The sequence below is a fragment of the Sapajus apella genome, unplaced genomic scaffold (genome assembly GCF_009761245.1).
Source record: "Sapajus apella isolate SASKATOON/1434 unplaced genomic scaffold, GSC_monkey_1.0 scaffold9, whole genome shotgun sequence".
Taxonomy (NCBI): Eukaryota; Metazoa; Chordata; class Mammalia; order Primates; family Cebidae; genus Sapajus; species Sapajus apella.
In genome coordinates, this window is record NW_022436949.1 from 12,544,568 (window position 1) to 12,563,487 (window position 18,920).

The following is an 18,920-nucleotide window of genomic DNA, read 5'->3' on the forward strand; positions in this document are numbered from 1 at the left end:
GGCTAAATCTTTTGTAAATAAAACTATATTGGAACAAAGCCATGCTCGTTTCTTTCCATATTATCTATGGATATTTTGATTGCAAAAGTGGAGTAGTTGCAGCAAATACCACTCTGTACAACAGATGTTAAAATGTTTATTATATTGTCCTTTACAAAAGAAGTTTCCACCCTTTGAAATAGGGGCTGAAAAATAAATACCACAAAACTTTAGGGGCCTGTTAGCAATATAAAGTTGCTGGATTCCAGTGGTCTGAAGCACACTAAGATACCACCTCTATAGTGAAGACAAGTTTTTGTATCTGACAATATAATACAGTAATACTTTTGAGACTTCAGCTCATCACAAAGTCACCCATACGACCACCAGTTGTAAGCAGGAACCAGAGCAAGAGAAGGCTTTGCAGCAAATCCAGGCTGCAATGCAAGCTTCACTCCCAAGTGGACCTTATTTTTAACTTCTGTAATAATATTCAAAGTGTCCATAGCAAATAGATATGTTATGTAGAGAATCTGTCAAGCCAGAAGAAAGAATATATCTGTAAACCAGAGAATTATCTAAAGGTACCTCTTTGTACTTGTATTATCAATAGTACAGATTAACAGAAAACTATAGCAGCTAACAAAGACAAAATTTTTGAGAAGCCAGAGCATTCCAAAATGATTTATGTAACTCTACAAGGTGAAAAACCTGGACAAGGACAATATGGAATGGATAGTAAAAGAAATAAGTCATAAATATTAACTTTGACATTGCAATAACAACCTAAGAGCTTTTCATATTTTCTCTTTGCTTGTTATATGTGTGTATGCATATAAAATGTTATTATTTTCTGTACTTCTCCCAATTTTTATTTTAAATATAATTTGTTAGAAGTGATCTTCCCTATTTAGTTTTGTTATTTGCACCATATATATATGTTCAGTAGTACACTGAGAAAAACTGAGGAGTAATTAACATAACTAGAGATGGATATAATGACTATTGAAAATATTAGCCTTCTTTTTATTGGAAGAAAGTGAAGCTATCTACACCTGAAAGAGGAATATCTGTTTTTGTTGGGTTTGAAGAATACTATTAATGTCAGTTGGGTAGCCAGTGGGTTAGATCATGCCAGTTATCTATTTTGTGTCTCCTTGCTCCAAATCTATCATTTTTGTCATGCTCTGTAATACTGAAAGTGGACCGATATAAATTTTTTTTTGTTACACTTTGTTAATAGGGAGTCTTGGAATGCCACCATAAGTCAACTGACTTACTTACTGCTAAGAAACTAATCTCTTCTGCATCCCTGAATTCTTTCTCTTCCTCTATCCTGAACTAATAAGCTTTAAGGAAAAAGATGATTAGAGGTAGATCCAAAGACTCAGTGCCCATATCAAAGACTGAAAATTATACACACCTATTTGCATATACTGAGTAGCTTTGCAGAGACACAGAAATACAATAGCTATGCCCCTGGTAGAGTCAGACACTGAAGGAAATAATGCATATGGCGGTCCATTTCCAAGACAAAGTGTCTTGAATGAGCTTAGGTCAGCAAACTCCTAAATAAACAGGATGTACTGAGCCTCTGGTTGGATAACCAATGCCTGCTTGTGGGCCTCACCCTCCCATCCTTTTCCCACTCCTACACTGGAATGACAGAAGTTTAGTCTGTTAGCAGTTTACTAGCTTGCAAAGTAGCTTGTTTTGCCTGTTCTTTTCAGCCTGCCTAGCTACTTAGGTCATAAGTCAACTAAGTGAAGAGCCCCTGAGCTAACTAGGATTGCAATGCATTGTGGGCTGCAACAATGTGCAGCACGCAACCCTAAGAAGAACACTTAAAGCTCCTGCCCAACAATCAATAGACAATGTCCTGAAGATTGTGATCCCATAGCATTCGGCCTATGAGGAACCGGGGAAGAGATTTGCGCACTACGGGATGAATTGCTTATTGAAACTGTGCTGGGTGTGCCTGCTCATCAGATACCTGAGCTTGCAAGACCATCATTAAAGTCTCACTTTTGCTGTTTTCTGGGCAGGTGAATCCTGTCTTTGGATTTGGATGGATGAGTTCGTTTCTCACACGCACCAAAGTCAAAATCCTGCCTTGTACTATGAGGGTAGTCTGAATTCAATGAATGAGTCTGGGGCAAATTCACAGTGAAGAATGGAGCCTATGGTGGTCTTGTGTTGGAAGTCCTTTGTGTCACACAAATCTATTATTGTTGCTTCTACATTTTAGTGCATAATAGAAATCAATAAGTTACATATTTGTGCCCAAAGTTCCAGAGAGTATTTTCTTGATAATGAAGAGCCGAATGTAGAAAAATGTTAGGGAGACAAACTCTCTTGGAATCCCTTTTCACTTCCTCTGTTGAATCGGGATGTAGCATTAGTACCTCTACCTCTGCTGTTTGAAGATCTCAATTATAGTTGATAACTTATTAATTTGCCAAGTCAGAAGCCTCAGTTTCATCAGCGCTGATTGCTCTGTTATCAAACTCTGCCAGCAGAGATGGGTGATAATTCCTGACAAAATTTAGGGGCCTGTTCACCAAATAAATTTTCTTTGGATTATGTGGGAAGATTTACAATGTTCTCTCCCTCTGTCAGTCAAGGAAAAACTGCTGTCCCCTTAACTCCCCACCCATAAAAAGGGAGGCCCAGAATCTTATTGAACTCAAGTATTGAAGACACTAAGTACATCACTTTGGCATTCTCCTTTTGTTTTTGTTTTGTATATTTGCTAATTCACAAATCAGTATTTATTGACTGGGGTCCAAATCAACAGGCATCATTGGAAAATATCCAGAAAGCTCTGGAGACTAATGTTGGGGACATGCAACCCTGATGATACCTTGAGCTAGCCTGTGTGACTAATGATTTTGCTGATTGGAGCCTCTGGCAAATGAAGATATACTCCACCTAAGGTGACTCCTTTGGGTTTTAAACCTGTCATTTCTCTATCATGATTACCAGTTAAACTGTGTTTTATAAACAGCTATGAGCTTGCTACTGGGCTCTTATAAAAAGAAAATATCTGACTCCTCAAGAACTTGTGACTCTCTAATCTGATATTTTGGGGTGAGCCAATTCAGACTCTATGACTAACAGAGTGGCAAGGTCCCAACAAACCTCACTTGTCAAATATAAATGATATATTTTAAAATGCAGCTTCCATTTTTAAATATATCATTTATTTTAAATATTTATCAAGTGGTGATGGATGGGCACCCCCTCCATCACCACTTGATATAAAAAAGGTACAGTTGCCGGGCGCGGTGGCTCACGCCTGTAATCCCAGCACTTCGGGAGGCCGAGGCGGGTGGATCACGAGGTCAAGAGATTGAGACCATCCTGGTCAACATGGTGAAACCCCGTCTCTACTAAAAATACAAAAAATCAGCTGGACATGGTGGCGCATGCCTGTAATCCCAGCTACTCAGGAGGCTGAGGCAGGAGAATTGCCTGAACCCAGGAGGCGGAGGTTGCGGTGAGCCGAGATCGCGCCATTGCACTCCAGCCTGGGTAACAAGAGCGAAACTCCGTCTCAAAAATAAATAAATAAATAAATAAATAAAATAAAAAAATAAAAAATAAAAAAGGTACAGCTAGTTCTTTGTAGGAAATGAAATCCTCATTCTACACTCTGGAGAAAAATCTCCTAGCTAAATGGGGTACACACTTCATATAAGTTCCCCTAAAAGCTTCATCTTGATTCATTGATGTTTCAGCTAAACTGAAACTCAGTGGTGATCCCTGAGCTGGTGATACTTTTTAACCTAAGTGCCATTCATGAAGAACTGAATGGAGATTTTTTTTCTCTGTTCAATGGGCAGGATTTAAGACTATTTTTTTTCTTTCATACCACTGCCCAATACTCTCCTTGATGAATTTTGTTATACTTTTACTGACCTATAGAATATTGCTAATAGTCAAGCTCTATGGTCTTTTACTTTAGAAACTGTATGCTGGCATGTTAAATGCATCTCACTTTGGAGCCTATGAACTGTGGAAGCAAATCACAGCTGTTGATTGTACTCTCTGGATCACTCATGTAGATGCTGGCAGTGAGAGCCCATTCTCTGATTATACCCATTAGAATCAATCTGCTTATAGGGCCTGCACTGGTTTATTGCCCTGATCTACCTGTATCCACTTTTGTACCAGATAAGCAATACATCACTATCATAGATTGGGCACAAATTAAAGTACTACATGTTGGTTATGAAGAGGTGATCAGTATATGTCAAACTTGTAGCTTCTGCTGAATTTTAGTTGTTCATTTTTTTTTTTTTTTTTTTTTTTTGAGATGGAATCTCACTCTGTCGCCAGGCTGGAGTGCAATGGCACAATCTTGGCTCACTGTAACCTCCACCTCCCAGGTGCAAGTGATTCTCCTGCCTCAGCCTCCTGAGTAGCTGTGCTTACAGTTGTACGCCACCACGTCCAGCTAATTTTATATTTTTAGTAGAGACACCGTTTCAGCATGTTGGCAGGAGTGGTCTCAATCTCTGGACCTCATTATCCGCCCACCTCATCTGTTAATAAGGAGGCCACAATACATGGGATAAGAGTTCCTTCATGGAATATTGACTGCCTCAAAAGTCTGACTCCCTCTTAGGGCTGTCAGTGGTTTTACACCAACGTTTTGAAACTTTTCAAGATACAGTGTTCTTTTTCCATTCTAATATGTTAACTCCACCTTTATGGCCCTTAATACTAAATTGTGTATTGCTTTTGACTCTCCATACCATTACCAAACTGCCGATGGTGTGCCTTTTAACTCATAAGCCCTCAAAATTATCAAAAGATCTGATGGTTTTTTTCAGTCTGCATCATTCACAATTATTTAAATTTGCTGAGCATTAGAACACCCTTCTCAAAAGTTGACTCAAAAAGATTTCTGACTCTAACTCCCTCATTTTCTCTAAGGACATTAGTAATGTAGTTTGACCAATTCATGCAACTATTCCTAGAAACGGATCTTCACCTATTTGCTACTTTCTGGTTAAAAATCAGGATAAAAACTGTAAATGGTTTTTATATAGCCTTTTTGAAAATTAAATTTTCTGATTTGCTATTTCTGGGCACAATCCTTCTCTCCCTCACCCCCTTCTAACATAAATTTTATTCTGGCCTGAGTTTTCAGACTTAATTTACATTTAGTCACATGGATTACATTTTTGGACAACAATGATCTAGGATCATAAGGATAATGACACTTGTTGAATATTCTGGTCACTAAGTACTCCTACTCCAGGCCAAAGCTGGAAACATAATTAGTCTCTGTAAGTTTTATAAGAAGGCCCTTCTTTTTTAAACAAAAGTTTTAGATGTATTAAAATACTATCATCCCATTTTTCTTTAACTTCAGGGAGTATTCTTTCAGAAACAGAAAATGATGGCCCGGCTCCTGTACCTCCCAAGTCAAATACCTGAGAATACTCAGGATCCCCTTTCCACTCTTATTCTCATAGCCCTTTCTCAACCTTTTCATGTAATGAATAAATGGCATTGGGCTGTTGATATGGGTAAGTTCCGCAGATTGGGATAAGTACCCTTAAGCATTTCTTCTAAAACAAGAACTAGACTCAATGATTCAACTGAATTGAGAACCTTAAGACCTGCCATCCATCAGGAAGGTCATATTGTAAGCATTGTCACCATGTTCCTCTTGGCAGATGTAGGTACCACTTGGAGGGTTCCAACAATTTTAAACAATGTTTTCTTTTAATAGGCACCATGTGCTCCTGGAACTTTGTTTCTTACCTAGAACTAGCCCTGAGGATTAATTCACTTCCTTTCTAAAGCCATGGTGACATGTACCTTAATTAAGGTGGCCATAAAAAATTTGCAAATATTTAAGGAAACACTACCAGTAAATCAGTAGGATAATGAGTAGGATAATGTCCCTGTAATGAGGCTAAACTTGGTTCGTTGATGAATTTCCCTTTGGGAAGTTATCCTGTTGCTTGGAGTCCTATAGATGATAGCCATAGTTAAAATTCTGCATGAGACAATTAAAACAAAATTTGTCCCAGCCTCTGTTGGTCAGATAATTTAGAATCTCCTAGAACATTTTACACATGACAATTCAACTAAAACCAAAATAATGGAGGGACAAGAGCGAATATTTTTTAGGAGACTATTCAGTCTTTTGCAATTCTGTATGTCTTGTGAACAAGGGCACTGATTGTCTCTTGCTTTGGACTGTCTTCTCTAGTGTGTTTATATAGTGGAAAGTCTTGGAAAATAGACAGTATTTTGTTCAGAACAAATGACAAGTTTCTTACTATTATTAAATATTCAGGGTTTTTTTAATGCTCAGGGCTCCTCTTTTGTAATGTAACAAAAGGCATATATGGGTATCTTGCTACAATGATTATCATTATCCCTCTGGGATTTGGAGTTGAACATAACTGAGGCAAATGTGCTCATGTTCTTTCCCCTTTTTGTGACATCAGTAATAATGTCATTTATCTTTTACCTGGTAGTCTCACCTCTTCAATTCATGGATCATGGTAAATTAGTATGTTGGCTTGCAAGTAGGATATATATTCAGGTCCTTCATGGTTCTTTACATTCCTATTACTTTTCCCTATCCTGCTGTATTTTATATTCTCCTTTATAATGATTTAAGACATGCTATATTTTGCTCCTTTAATCTTATTATGCCCTAAAATTCATCTGTTTGATTGACTTCTGTTTTCTTAGTTCTTAGAAAAGGACCTGGCATATTTTAGGTGATATATAAACATATATTTGGTGAATGGATGACTTCTATATACAATAAATAAATAATAAATGTTCATGTGTATGTGCGTGTCCATGTGTGTCTGGTCTTACAAAGTAGGTATAGTGTCTATTTTCTACACATACCCCTGAGAATTCACAATCATAATCCTTCCTTCATGAGGTTCTTCATTTGTTTGGTTTTCACACTTGCATTTTCTTTATGACCCGGAAAGTAACTAAGTCATTGCCCAGGTTGGCTGTGAGCACTTACTGGAAGGACTACCTATCTTTTCTGGAGTGATGAATTTTTTCTCAGTAGTCTGTTATACTCTGTCATAAGGTTTTAAGGGACACCAATAAATTATTGTAAAGACAATAAACAATAGTATTTGTAAATTATAACTGACTATTGATTCAATCTGAGAACAATGTTAATTGTTTTGCAAATAAAACGTTCACAAGAAATTGACACTAACTTTAATTTTTAGTTACTAATAGATTAATGAAGAACTTTAACCAAGTATAAAGAAGAGAAAATGTTCAGTTTGTTGTTTGCCTTTGGTCTGTTTTGTTGAGGTTATGAATGGAAAGAGTTTCCAAGGTGAAAAGCACTTTTCCCATGAATAGGAACACAGGCATCATGATATGTAAACCTATTTAATGTCACCTGTCACCCCTCTCCCCATCAGCTCTTTGCTACAAAGCTTAAAAATGTGCTTACGAAACTATCAAAAATTCACCAAAAAATGCATTAAGTCAGCAGCATGTAAATTTGTAATCTACGAGGGAAAATAATAACAAACCAATGAAAGTCTTTTCACTTTCTATCAGTTTTTCTAATAAAACTAAAGCCATCATTGTACTGTTAATTATTTTTCACTGTTTACATAACTGATTTACTGTCTGAGGCAGAGAGGAAGACATACACAGAGTCTTCACTATGTTAAGGTCAGGTAATCAATTTCCTATCCCAAAAGACAAAACTAATAGTAGAGAGGATTATCGCTAAATACAAGCAGCTGCTTTTGTAAGACTGGAGCTTTTCTAGGGAATCCTGCAATAATGGAGTAGGCAGGAAAGAGAATTCGGTATATCTCGATCTTTGAATTTGTAAAAGCCGCACAGGTGCTTTTTAACTATAGATGAAATGAGGATTAATTTTGCTTTGATTCAAGTAATTACTATTAAACATAAATTTATTTGAAGCAAAACATGGAGTGGTTGTGGATCAAAGGATATTTCTTTTGTTCTGAATGTCATTAAGGCTTTATCCTTAATAAATTTAGTTCTAATTTTACACATTGAAAAATTTCAGGAGGTTACCTATTATAAACCATGTAATGCCAGTTTTAACCTTTAACCTCACTATCTCTAAATACAACCATCAAAACCCAACAAGTTATTATACCATACTTATTTAACAAAATTGATAAGCCATGTATTTTTCTCTTTTCATAAGTTCATGCAATGTTCTACACTCTGTAAAGACTGATTAAACATAAACAATTTCTAAATTTAATTAATGTTATAGATCATTTTCACTTAATAAGGAAACACACATGCAATTTTATTTTTCTCTAAGGGTTCTCTTTTAAAATCTATTGATGCAATGTAACTCATTAATATTTCAAATCCTATTTAGTTTTAATTTCAGGCATAATACAGTACATGCAGGCAAATTATATGTCTTTTCATGAAAATATAGACAAAGAAATCAGTAATCTTCACGTTAAAATTACTTTTTAACATGTTTAGTCAATTAGCTTGACATCACACAACTGAATTAATATTTCTTTTGAAATATTTTCCTCTCTTAATATTTGTCAGATTACATATTTCCTCTCAATCATTTCATAGCTTTAACTATTCAACCTGCTGTGTCAATACTAGCTGAACTCATTCCCACACTGTTTTTTCATGTCCACTGTATCGCTAGATAAAATTATTTACAAGTCTTTTAAACCGTCTGTTATCTTCTATCAAAATTATATTTTCTATTTGTAATAATCCAGATCCATATCTTCAAATGCAATACTGCATTGGCGGTTGTGCCTATGTTCTTAGCCATCTTAATATTAATATGCTCAGACCGAATATTCCTACGGCTTCCCCATTCCAGTTCTACAGCCTAGCTCCTAACAATTTGGTGAAGCAATTTAGTCTGGTTCAGACTACCTGTGTCTCTTCATTTCAATAAATATTATTTCATGTAACAAGTTGGTTCTTCCTAGAAGCTAGGGGATTATCTTTGAATAATCTTATCTGCCCATTTCTTCCCTACTTTAATATTAAAAATATTACTATCTTATACATATATAACATCTCGGATAAATATTGCATACGTCTATTATTTTTCCTAACCCTGTCACCTTTCTAGTATAGCCACCATCATTGTGCACCTCCTGAAGCCTCTATGTATCTGTCTTGTTCCATTCTTAGCACCAAAGTTCATCCCCTAAATTTTCTCTGTAGAGTGATTTTTCAATAATCATAAAACTGCAAACTTTTAATGATATAAACAATTCAATAATTTTCCATACCAATTAGGCTAATTCACAAAGTCTACATGTTTCCTCTTTGGCCATTTTCTATTCCTGCCTTACTTTCAGATCTAGTCTCTCTTGCTTCCTCTTTTCTTATCATTAAACTAGTTCTAGGTTTTCTGTCCAGTTTCTTTTTTCTAGTTCCTTGAACACAGTAAAATATTCACCACACCAAAGCAAACATTCTTCCTTTCCTTGCGATGTCCTTCCCCTGTTGGTTAATGGGTTACCTTTCATAGATATCCATTTTTCATATATACCTAATCTGACTCTCAAATCCCAATTAGATATTTCTGTCACACTCATTAATTTTCTCTTTGTTTTCTCTTCACGTTAATGAATCTACTTAACTATACACCTATTATGTATTTATGTATGTATGTATGTATGTATGCATGTATCTATCTATCCATCCATCCATCATCCATCTATTCTTCTATGTAGCTATTCTTATCTGTAGTATTTTGTTTAGTTTCTCCATTAACATTAAGCATTGTGATAGGCTATCGGTGTTTTGTTTATCATTATGTTTTCAGAGATTCTTCAAATGTTCCTGGATAGTCAGTATACATTATTCGTTGAATGAGTAAAAAGAGCAATAAAAGATTTATTAATAATCAAACAAATGAGCAAACTATTTTCCTAATTTCCAACACATTTACACTTACTAACTATGCTTTGAAAGTTGAGATGACAGCAAATATTTGATACACTTACCATCACCTCCATATTTAATTCCAAGATATGATTACATAAGACATTAGGTTTAAATTATAATAAAAAATACACAAAGGTATAATATTATCCTAAAAATATAAACTTTTGGTTTACCCTAAATTTATGGACATTATAGTCTTATGTATTGCTAATAAAACTATAATATGCCATCAATTTGCATTTCTTCCCAACAAATTATGGTTATCTACTATAAAGAAATGGGAATTTTCAGCATGCTTTTGGAAACTGAAATTTTCAGTTTTCAGCTTCACATAATTATTGGGTGAATGTTTTACAGTTGCAACAGAATCAGAGAAAATATATAGAAGTGAATATTTTTGAATAATTATTTGGAGTTTTAAAAATAGTTTTCATATTTTTAATGCTTTCATAGCTTGCAAAATTTATTACGAACTAAGTGGTTACACATACTTTAAAATACTGAAAGTAGTAATGATTTCACACTCTTACAGTAAGATGCTATTATCCTATTAAACTGCAGGTTTACCCACATTTTAATAAATGTTTGCTGATTTAATCATCATTGATAACAAATAAGTTCCAAGTACTCAGTAACCTATTCAGAAGTATTTACAGCACTCGCTAAGTCAGCAGGAGACTTTGAAGATGTTTTGCCTCTCTACTTAGAGAAGCCACTTCTGCAAAAGTTGATAGCAGAGAATGATCAAATACGCATTATACAACATCAGAAATGCAAATAGCACCACTTAAGCACTCTGCTTATAACATAGATCCTGAAAAAAAGATGGAAAACAAATTGAAAGCCTTAATAATAAATTATGATGGTCATTTATGAGTTTATCATGCTCTTAAAATTTGCATTAATTTAAATCCAACAAACAACTATTGAAAAGTATTGGTGCCGTGGTTCCCTGGCTTCAAGGAGCTTAAACACAGAAGTGGGCCACAGAGTTGCATAGAGTTACAGTATGTGTAATACTGATTGCTCTCGGCAAGATTTCAGCAGATTTTTAGAAAAGATACAGAAGGGGAGAAATTATAAAATTGTTATAAGGGCCTAGCTAACTTAGAAGAGATAGCCTTTGAATTAAATTTGAAGAATGATTGCTGGATAAGTATAAATGTGACTTAGGGCATCTTCAGAAATGCAGGAGTATAGCCCAATGTCCAAAAAATTAAAATTACATAACAAGTGGTCTAATGTAGCTATATTTTGAGAATCTATAAAATGCTAGTAGACAGTAAAAGAAAAGAGAAAGATTAAACCCTGATCTTAAATTTGTGTTTTATATTAAAGGTTTGGAGCTACATTTTAGAAGAAATGAAAAATTATTGAATGCTTTAAAACATAGTAAAATTATTTTGAGATTTGTGTTTTAAAGATGTAACTTTATCCAAATACTAGTGTACTACAAGATAAAATAGGTTTACTATCACTCCATTCACTGGTCTCAGTATTCTGCATCACCCAGAAGCAGCAGACATGGTGAAACAGCCAAATAAAAGTTTATTCAAAGAACCTACACTTCTGAGTTTCTCTACCACATTAGGATGTATTCCTTAAACCAAAATCTCTTTACAGTGGCATCTATGCCATAGACAAAGTATATGGAAATGAAGGAAAGGAGATGTGACTGGATTATCACACAGTTACAACTATCACTTCACTGGAGGAAATTCTGCTTTGGGTCCTACAGTTTTGAGGTCCTCGTGCCTGAGGGATGAATGCTTCTCTAAGCGAAGCAAATCACGTGTCTGATTAATTAGAAGCTGAAATTGTAAGTGGCAAATTTTGGGTTCTTCGTTCACTAAATCTATAGCAGAGGAGAAAGTTGCTCTATTAACTTTTCAGAAGAAATTGGCTCACTGCCTCATAATAAGGAAAATATATATTTTTTCTATCCAGTGTGACTCACTGGAGTGCTTTTCAGTTCTCCCTCTCTGATAGTCCTAATACAACACCTTCAGAAACTCAATATAAGACAAGAGTCACAGGGACTTAAATAATGTGGAAGAGAACTTTTGAGTTTCTCCACTAACAAAAGAACCTTATCCGACAGAGATGCCTGCAGAAGTTAAAGGGAAAATGTTTTAGGAAGAAGATGAGTATGTTTAGAACAACAGGCTTTATGACTAAATATAAAAGAGAGAACTATGGCAGTATGATTTACATTAATAAATTATTTCATTTTACCAACCCTTTCCCACTAGCTTATATAAAGAACACTGTATACCTAGTATTTTAGGTTTTAGGAAGAAGTATAATCAAATTAATATCACCTATGATTATATAATAGATTATGAGATACTGTATTGTGAACACAAGATTTTCACCTTAAGAAAGAAAAGGAGTCGATGCTGAGGGCCTAAAGGGTGGAGAATGTGAGTATCATACATTTTCCTGTCCAGAATTACTCTCCACCATGGTACACATTGCCTCTAGATGTTGAACTGTTTTGTATATATTATTTGGCTCCATTGCTCTGCCCCCTTGCTTCCAGTTAGTTTAAGCCACACTGAAGACAAGCAGGAGATCTGCGGAAGGGAGGAATATGAGAATGTGTTATTAAGTTCTTCAGTTTCCTTCTTTTGGGTTCACTTTTTAGAGGCAGAGTTAAGGCCATAGCTACTGGCAAATGACATTCTCTAACCACCTCTTTCTGGTGTTTACCAATCACACTATCTCCTTGCACTTCCAGCCTAGTGCTGGTAAGAGATCATTCTCCCTTCTACATCTTCTCCACTGTTGCTGGCCCTTGTGCTTTATGTCAAGGCACTTTTCCTATACTTGCCTATAAACTTTATGGGCTCTGTAAGTTTGTCCAAGACTATTTTTACTAGCTTTTGGTTTGTTTCTTTATAAAATAATAAAATTGATTTGTGTGATCTGTAAATTGAACATGTTAGAATCATTAGATATTAAATTTTGTATAATTTGTTGTGCTTCCAATAGTTAGTTAAAGGACTGGCAATCTGTTCAGCCTCATCATATATCAATTGAAATTGTTTTTAGTCATAAAGTCTTCCTGTGTTCTTTTTTAAAAATTCAAAGTGTGACAAATGCAACTATGAGTTTGATTCTGTAATACACTAATCAGTATTAGAAAAAAAAAACATAGTTTATTTGCCTGTTATATTTATCACAATGCTACTGAATTTAAATTAATCTTTTATAATAAATTGTGGGGAAGAAATGTTTCATAATTTTCTCATATTTCAAATTTGGAAACTAATATTATTAAATTGTGGAGGGTCCACAGAGAGTTATTCATTGTATTTGGTCTCTTATTAATATTCTATTAATATATTAGACTTATTACCTATGCTAACTGATCAAAGAATATTAAAGAGAAACTCTAAAAGAAAAAAAAGAAATAGAAGTAAATATAATAATTTGTAAAATCAACGAACATTATTTTTAAATAAAGCCTACACAGTGTCAGTTTTCAGTTACTATAAATATTACCTATACTTGAGGTATCCTAAGTTCAATCTCCTAATTACTTAATCACTGTTAAGTGCTGAGTTAGTTGAGTATATTTAAAAAGAAAAAATAGAAAGACATAAATATGCTAACATATGCTGAAATAATATTTTGAAGTACAAGTTTATTTTGCTTTTAGTATGAAGTAGGGCTCTTTCTGTTGAAAAGTAAATCTCCAAATAACAAATTTTCTCTTTTAATTTTAAATTTATTTCACCATTATTGCTTAAAGGTTTAGCACTTAATTAAAAACAACTATTACTGTGTACTCATAATAGCATTTCATATATTTTCATAAATATGTTAATTTATATAAGAAAGAGTGCAACTTTAACAACATATCTGTAATGTGTCATAAATAAGACAATATTATGTATACATATATATACATACTCTGACATGTTTGCTTTTTTTTATCTGTGACAAAATTTTATGATGTCCTTCATTATCTATTATTGCATATACTTTGTAGACTAAAAATGAGTAAATAATCCAACAATCAACTTCTTCCTTCTGTAAATATGCAGGAGATACTGCCTCGTTTTCCTTTTAGCTAGACACTATTACAAACTTATAAATGTTGTTTTCACTTTTCTCCATTATTTCCCCAATGTGTAGTATATGAAATTGGGCTGATGTCACATGAGAAATAGAATAATCTGGACTGATATAATAAAGACATATGGTGAAAATACAAATTATTCTATTATTAAGTAAGGATATAAAATATACATGAATAAATCTTTTATTATTTGATTTGAAAATAACTTTGTGTTGGTGTATATCGTACATTTCTTTAACATCTCAAAGGCATTCTCTTTAAAACAAATTCCAAGAATGCTGTTCTGGCATATGCAATTCTGAAAACAAATTTTCAGAACAGCACTCTTGCAAAACCCCCCTCAAAAATATCTCTGAATAAAAGGAAATAGATGGATGTATACTTTCCATTCAATCCAAGATCAAATGAATTTGCTGCCAAGAATTGGAGGAACTTGGGTATTGTCATATTTTCTGTTCATATTATTCTGTATTGATAAGTTTTTGCACTTTACTGAATGTGAGCTTCTTAGTGAAGTTTTTGTATAATTGGTCCTCTTGTTTCCCCATTGTGCATATTATGTAAGAGCCATAAACTTTTAGGCAACTTTATTTTTTATTTTGAAAATTTTCAATGATGGGATCCAAGTTGGCTGAATAGGAACAGCTCTGGATTGCAGTTCCCAGTGAAAACGCAGAGGGTGAGTGATCACCGCATTTCCAAACAAATTTTTACTGCCTACAGACCAGGAGATTCCCAGGCAGAAAAGTGCCAGAGTCTCCAGCATGGCTGTTTCAGCCGGCACAGCAGGTCTCCCTACAAAAACTCACACAAATCCAGGAGCCTTTTCAACTGGTGACTGGAACGCCTGGGAGACAGAGTCACCCGTTGAATTGGAAAAAATGGGGCTGAAACAGGGAGCCAGATGATCTGGCTCAGCCGGTCCCACCCCCACACAGACCAGCCATCTGAAATGCTCTGGATTGAGAGTTTTATAGCAAGCACAGCTTGACCCAGGAGGATCCAGCTCTGTGGGGGAAAGGGAAACCACTATTACTGAGGCAGTCCACCACTATTGAGGCAGTCTGTCATTACTGAGGCAGTCCACCATTAACGAAGCAGCCCACCATTACTGAGGCAGTCCACTACTACTGAGGCAAGCCACCATTATCAAGGCAGTCCACTATTACAGAGACAGTCTGCCATTACCGAGGCAGACCTCCATTACCGAGGCAGTTCTAACCATACCTCTATAAACAAAACTGCAAGGAAGTTCAAACAGCAGCTTGGCAGAGCCCACAGCAGCTCAGCAACACCTCTGCTGGCAGACTGTGAATAGGCTACCTCCTCACTGGGCAGAGCATCTCTGAAAAAAGGCAGCAGCCCATCAGGAACTTAGAAATAAAGCTCCACCTTCCAAGGACAGAGCACGTGGGGAAAAAAGGCAGTTATGAATTCTGCTGCAGCAGACTTAAACGTACCTGCCCAGCAGCTCTGAACAGAACAATGGGGCTCACATCTCAGCACTTGAGCTCCTATCTGGAATAGACTCTGTCTCCTCAAGCAACTCCCCAACCCCCATATATCCAAAGAGACACCTCATAAAGGAGAGCTCAGGCTGACATCTGGCGGGTATCCTTCTGGGACAAAGATAACAGAAGAAGAAACTAGCAGCAGCCCTTACTGTTCTACAGCCTCTGCAGGTGATTCCCAGGCAAGCAGGGTCTGGAGTGGGCCTCCAGCAGTCCTACAGCAGAGGTGCCTGACTGTTAGAAGGAAAACTAAGAAACAGAAAGAAATAACTTCATCATCAGCAAAAAGGACGTCCACTCAGAGACCCCATCTGAAAGTCACCAACTACAAAGGACACAGGTAGATAACTACCTAAAGATGGGAAGAAACCAGCACAAAAAGGATGAAAACACCCAAAACTGGAATACCTCTCCTCCTTCAAGGGATAATAACTCCTCACCAGCAAGGGAACAAGGTTGGATGGAGAATGAGTCTGATGAACTGACAGAAATAGGCTTCAGAAGGTGGGTAATAACAAACTTCTCTGAGCTAAAACAACACTTTCTAACCCAATGCAAAGAAATTAAGAACCTTGAAAAAAGATTTGATGAAATGCTAATGAGAATAAACAGCTTAGAGAGGAATATAAATGAATTGATGGAGCTGAAAAACATAACAAAAGAACTTCACGAAGCATACACAAGTTTCAATAGCCAAATCAACCAAGCAGAAGAAAGGATATCAGAGATTGAAGATCAACTCAATGAAATAAAATGAGAAGGCAAGATTAGAGAAAAAAGTTGTGAAAAGAAATGAACAAAGCCTCCGAGAAATATGGGATTATGTGAAAAGACCTAATCTACCTTTGATGGGTGTACCTGAATATGACGGAGAGAATGAATCGAAGCTGGGAAACACTCTTCAGTATACTATCCAGGAGAACTTCCCCAACCTACCAAGGCAGGCCAACATTCAAGTCCAGGAAATACAGAGTACACCACAAAGATATTCCTCAAGAAGAGCAACCCCAAGGAACATAATCATCAGATTCACCAGGGTTGAAATGAAGGAAAAAATGCTAAGGGCAGCCAGAGAGAAAGAATGGATTACCCCCATAGGGAAACCCATCAGACTCACAGTGGAACTCTCAGCAGAAACCCCAAAAGCCAGAAGAGAGTGGAGGCCAATATTCAACATCCTTAAAGTAAAGAACTTTCAACCTAGAATTTCATATCCAGCCAAACTAAACTTCATAAGTGAAGGAGAAATAAAATCATTTACAAACAAGCAATTGCTCAGAGATTTCATCACCACTAGGCCTGCTTTACAAGAGCTCCTGAAAGAAGCACTAAATATAGAAAGGAACAACCAGTACCAGCCACTCCAAAAATGTACCAAATGGTAAAGAGTATTGACACAATGAAAAAACTGCATCAACTTATGGGTTAAACAACAGCTAGCATCAAAGTCGCAGGATCAAATTCACACACAACAATATTAACCTTAAATGTAAATGGGCTAAATGCCCCAATCAAAAGACAGAGACTGGCAAATTGGATAAAAAGTCAAAACTCATTGGTGTGCTGTATTCAGGAAACCCATCTCACATGCAAGGACAAGGACAGGCTCAAAATAACGGGATGGAGGAAGATTTACCATGCAAATGGAATGCAGAAAAAAAGGAGTTACAATCCTAGTCTCTGATAAAATAGACTTTAAACCAACAAAGATCAAAAGAGACAAAGAAGGACATTAGATAACAGTAAAAGGATCAATGCCAAGAAGAGCTTACGATCCTAAATATATACACACCCAATACAGGAGCACCCAGATACATAAAGCAAGTTCTGAATGACCTACAAAGATACTTAGACTGCCACACAACAATAGTGGGAGACTTTAATAACACTCCACTGTCAATATTAGACTGATCAAAGAGACAGAAAATTACAAGGATATCCAGGACTTGAACTCAGATCTGGACCAAGCAAACCTAATAGACATTTACAGAACTCTCTACCCCAAATCCACAGAATATACATTCTTCTCAGCACCACATCACACCTACTCTAAAACTGACCACATATTTGGAAGTAAATCACCCCTCAGCAAATGCAAAAGAAATAATAGCAAACAGTCTCTCAGACCACAGTGCAATCCAATTACAACTCAGAATCGAGAAACAGTAACTAAGAACCGCAAAACTTCACAGAAACTGAACAACTGGCTCTTGAATGTTGGCTGGATAAACAATGAAATGAAGGCAGAAATAAAAATGTTCTTTGGAACCAATGAGAATGAAGACAAAACGCATCAGATCTCTGGAACATATTTAAAGCAGTGTCTAGAGGAAAATTTATAGCAATAAATGCCCACATGAGAAGCAAGGAAAGGTCTAAAATTAACACCCTATTGTCAAAATTGAAAAGCTTGAGGAGCAAGATTAAAAAAAAAAAAAGCTGGCAGAAGACAAGAAATAACTAAGATCAGAGCAGAACTGAAAGAAAAGAGACACAAAAAAACCTTCAAAAACTCAATTAATCCAGGAGAGGTTTTTTTGAAAATATCAACAAAATAGACCACTAGCCAGATTAATAACAAAGAAAAGAGAGAAGAATTAAATAAATGAAATAAAAAATGATAAAGGGGATATCACCACAGATTCCACAGAAATACAAACCACCATGAGAGATTACTACAAACAACTCTGCACACAAACCAGTAAACCTGGAAGAAATGGATAAATTCCTGGACACTTACACCCTCCCAAGCCTAAACCAGAAAGAAGTTGAAATCCTGAATAGACCAATAACAAGGCCTGAAGTTGAGGCAGCAATTAATAGTCTACAACCAAAAAATGCCCAGGTCCAGATGGGTTCACAGCCAAATTCTACCAGACATACAAAGAGGAGCTGGATCCATTCCTTCTGAAACTATTCCAAACAATACAAAAAGAGGGAATCCTTCACAAATCATTTTATGAGACCAACATGATCTGGATACCAAAACCCAGGAGAGACTCAACAAGAAAAGAAAACTTCAAGCCAATATCCATGAAGAATATAGATGCAAAAATCTTCAATAAAATACTGGCAAACCGATTGCAACAGCACATCAAAAAGGTTATCCATCACTATCAAGTAGGCTTCATCCCGGGGATGCAAGGCTGGTTCAACATATGCAAATCTATAAATGTAATTCACCACACAAAAAGAACCAAACACAAAAACCACATGATTATCTCAGAAGATGCAGAGAAGGTCTTCGAGAAAATTAAACAGCACTTTATGGAAAAACTCTCAATGAACTAGGTATTGATGGAACATATCTCAAAATAATAAAAGCTATTTATGACAAACCCACAGCGAATATTATACTGATGGGTAAAAACTGGAAGCATTCCCTTTGAAATCTGGCA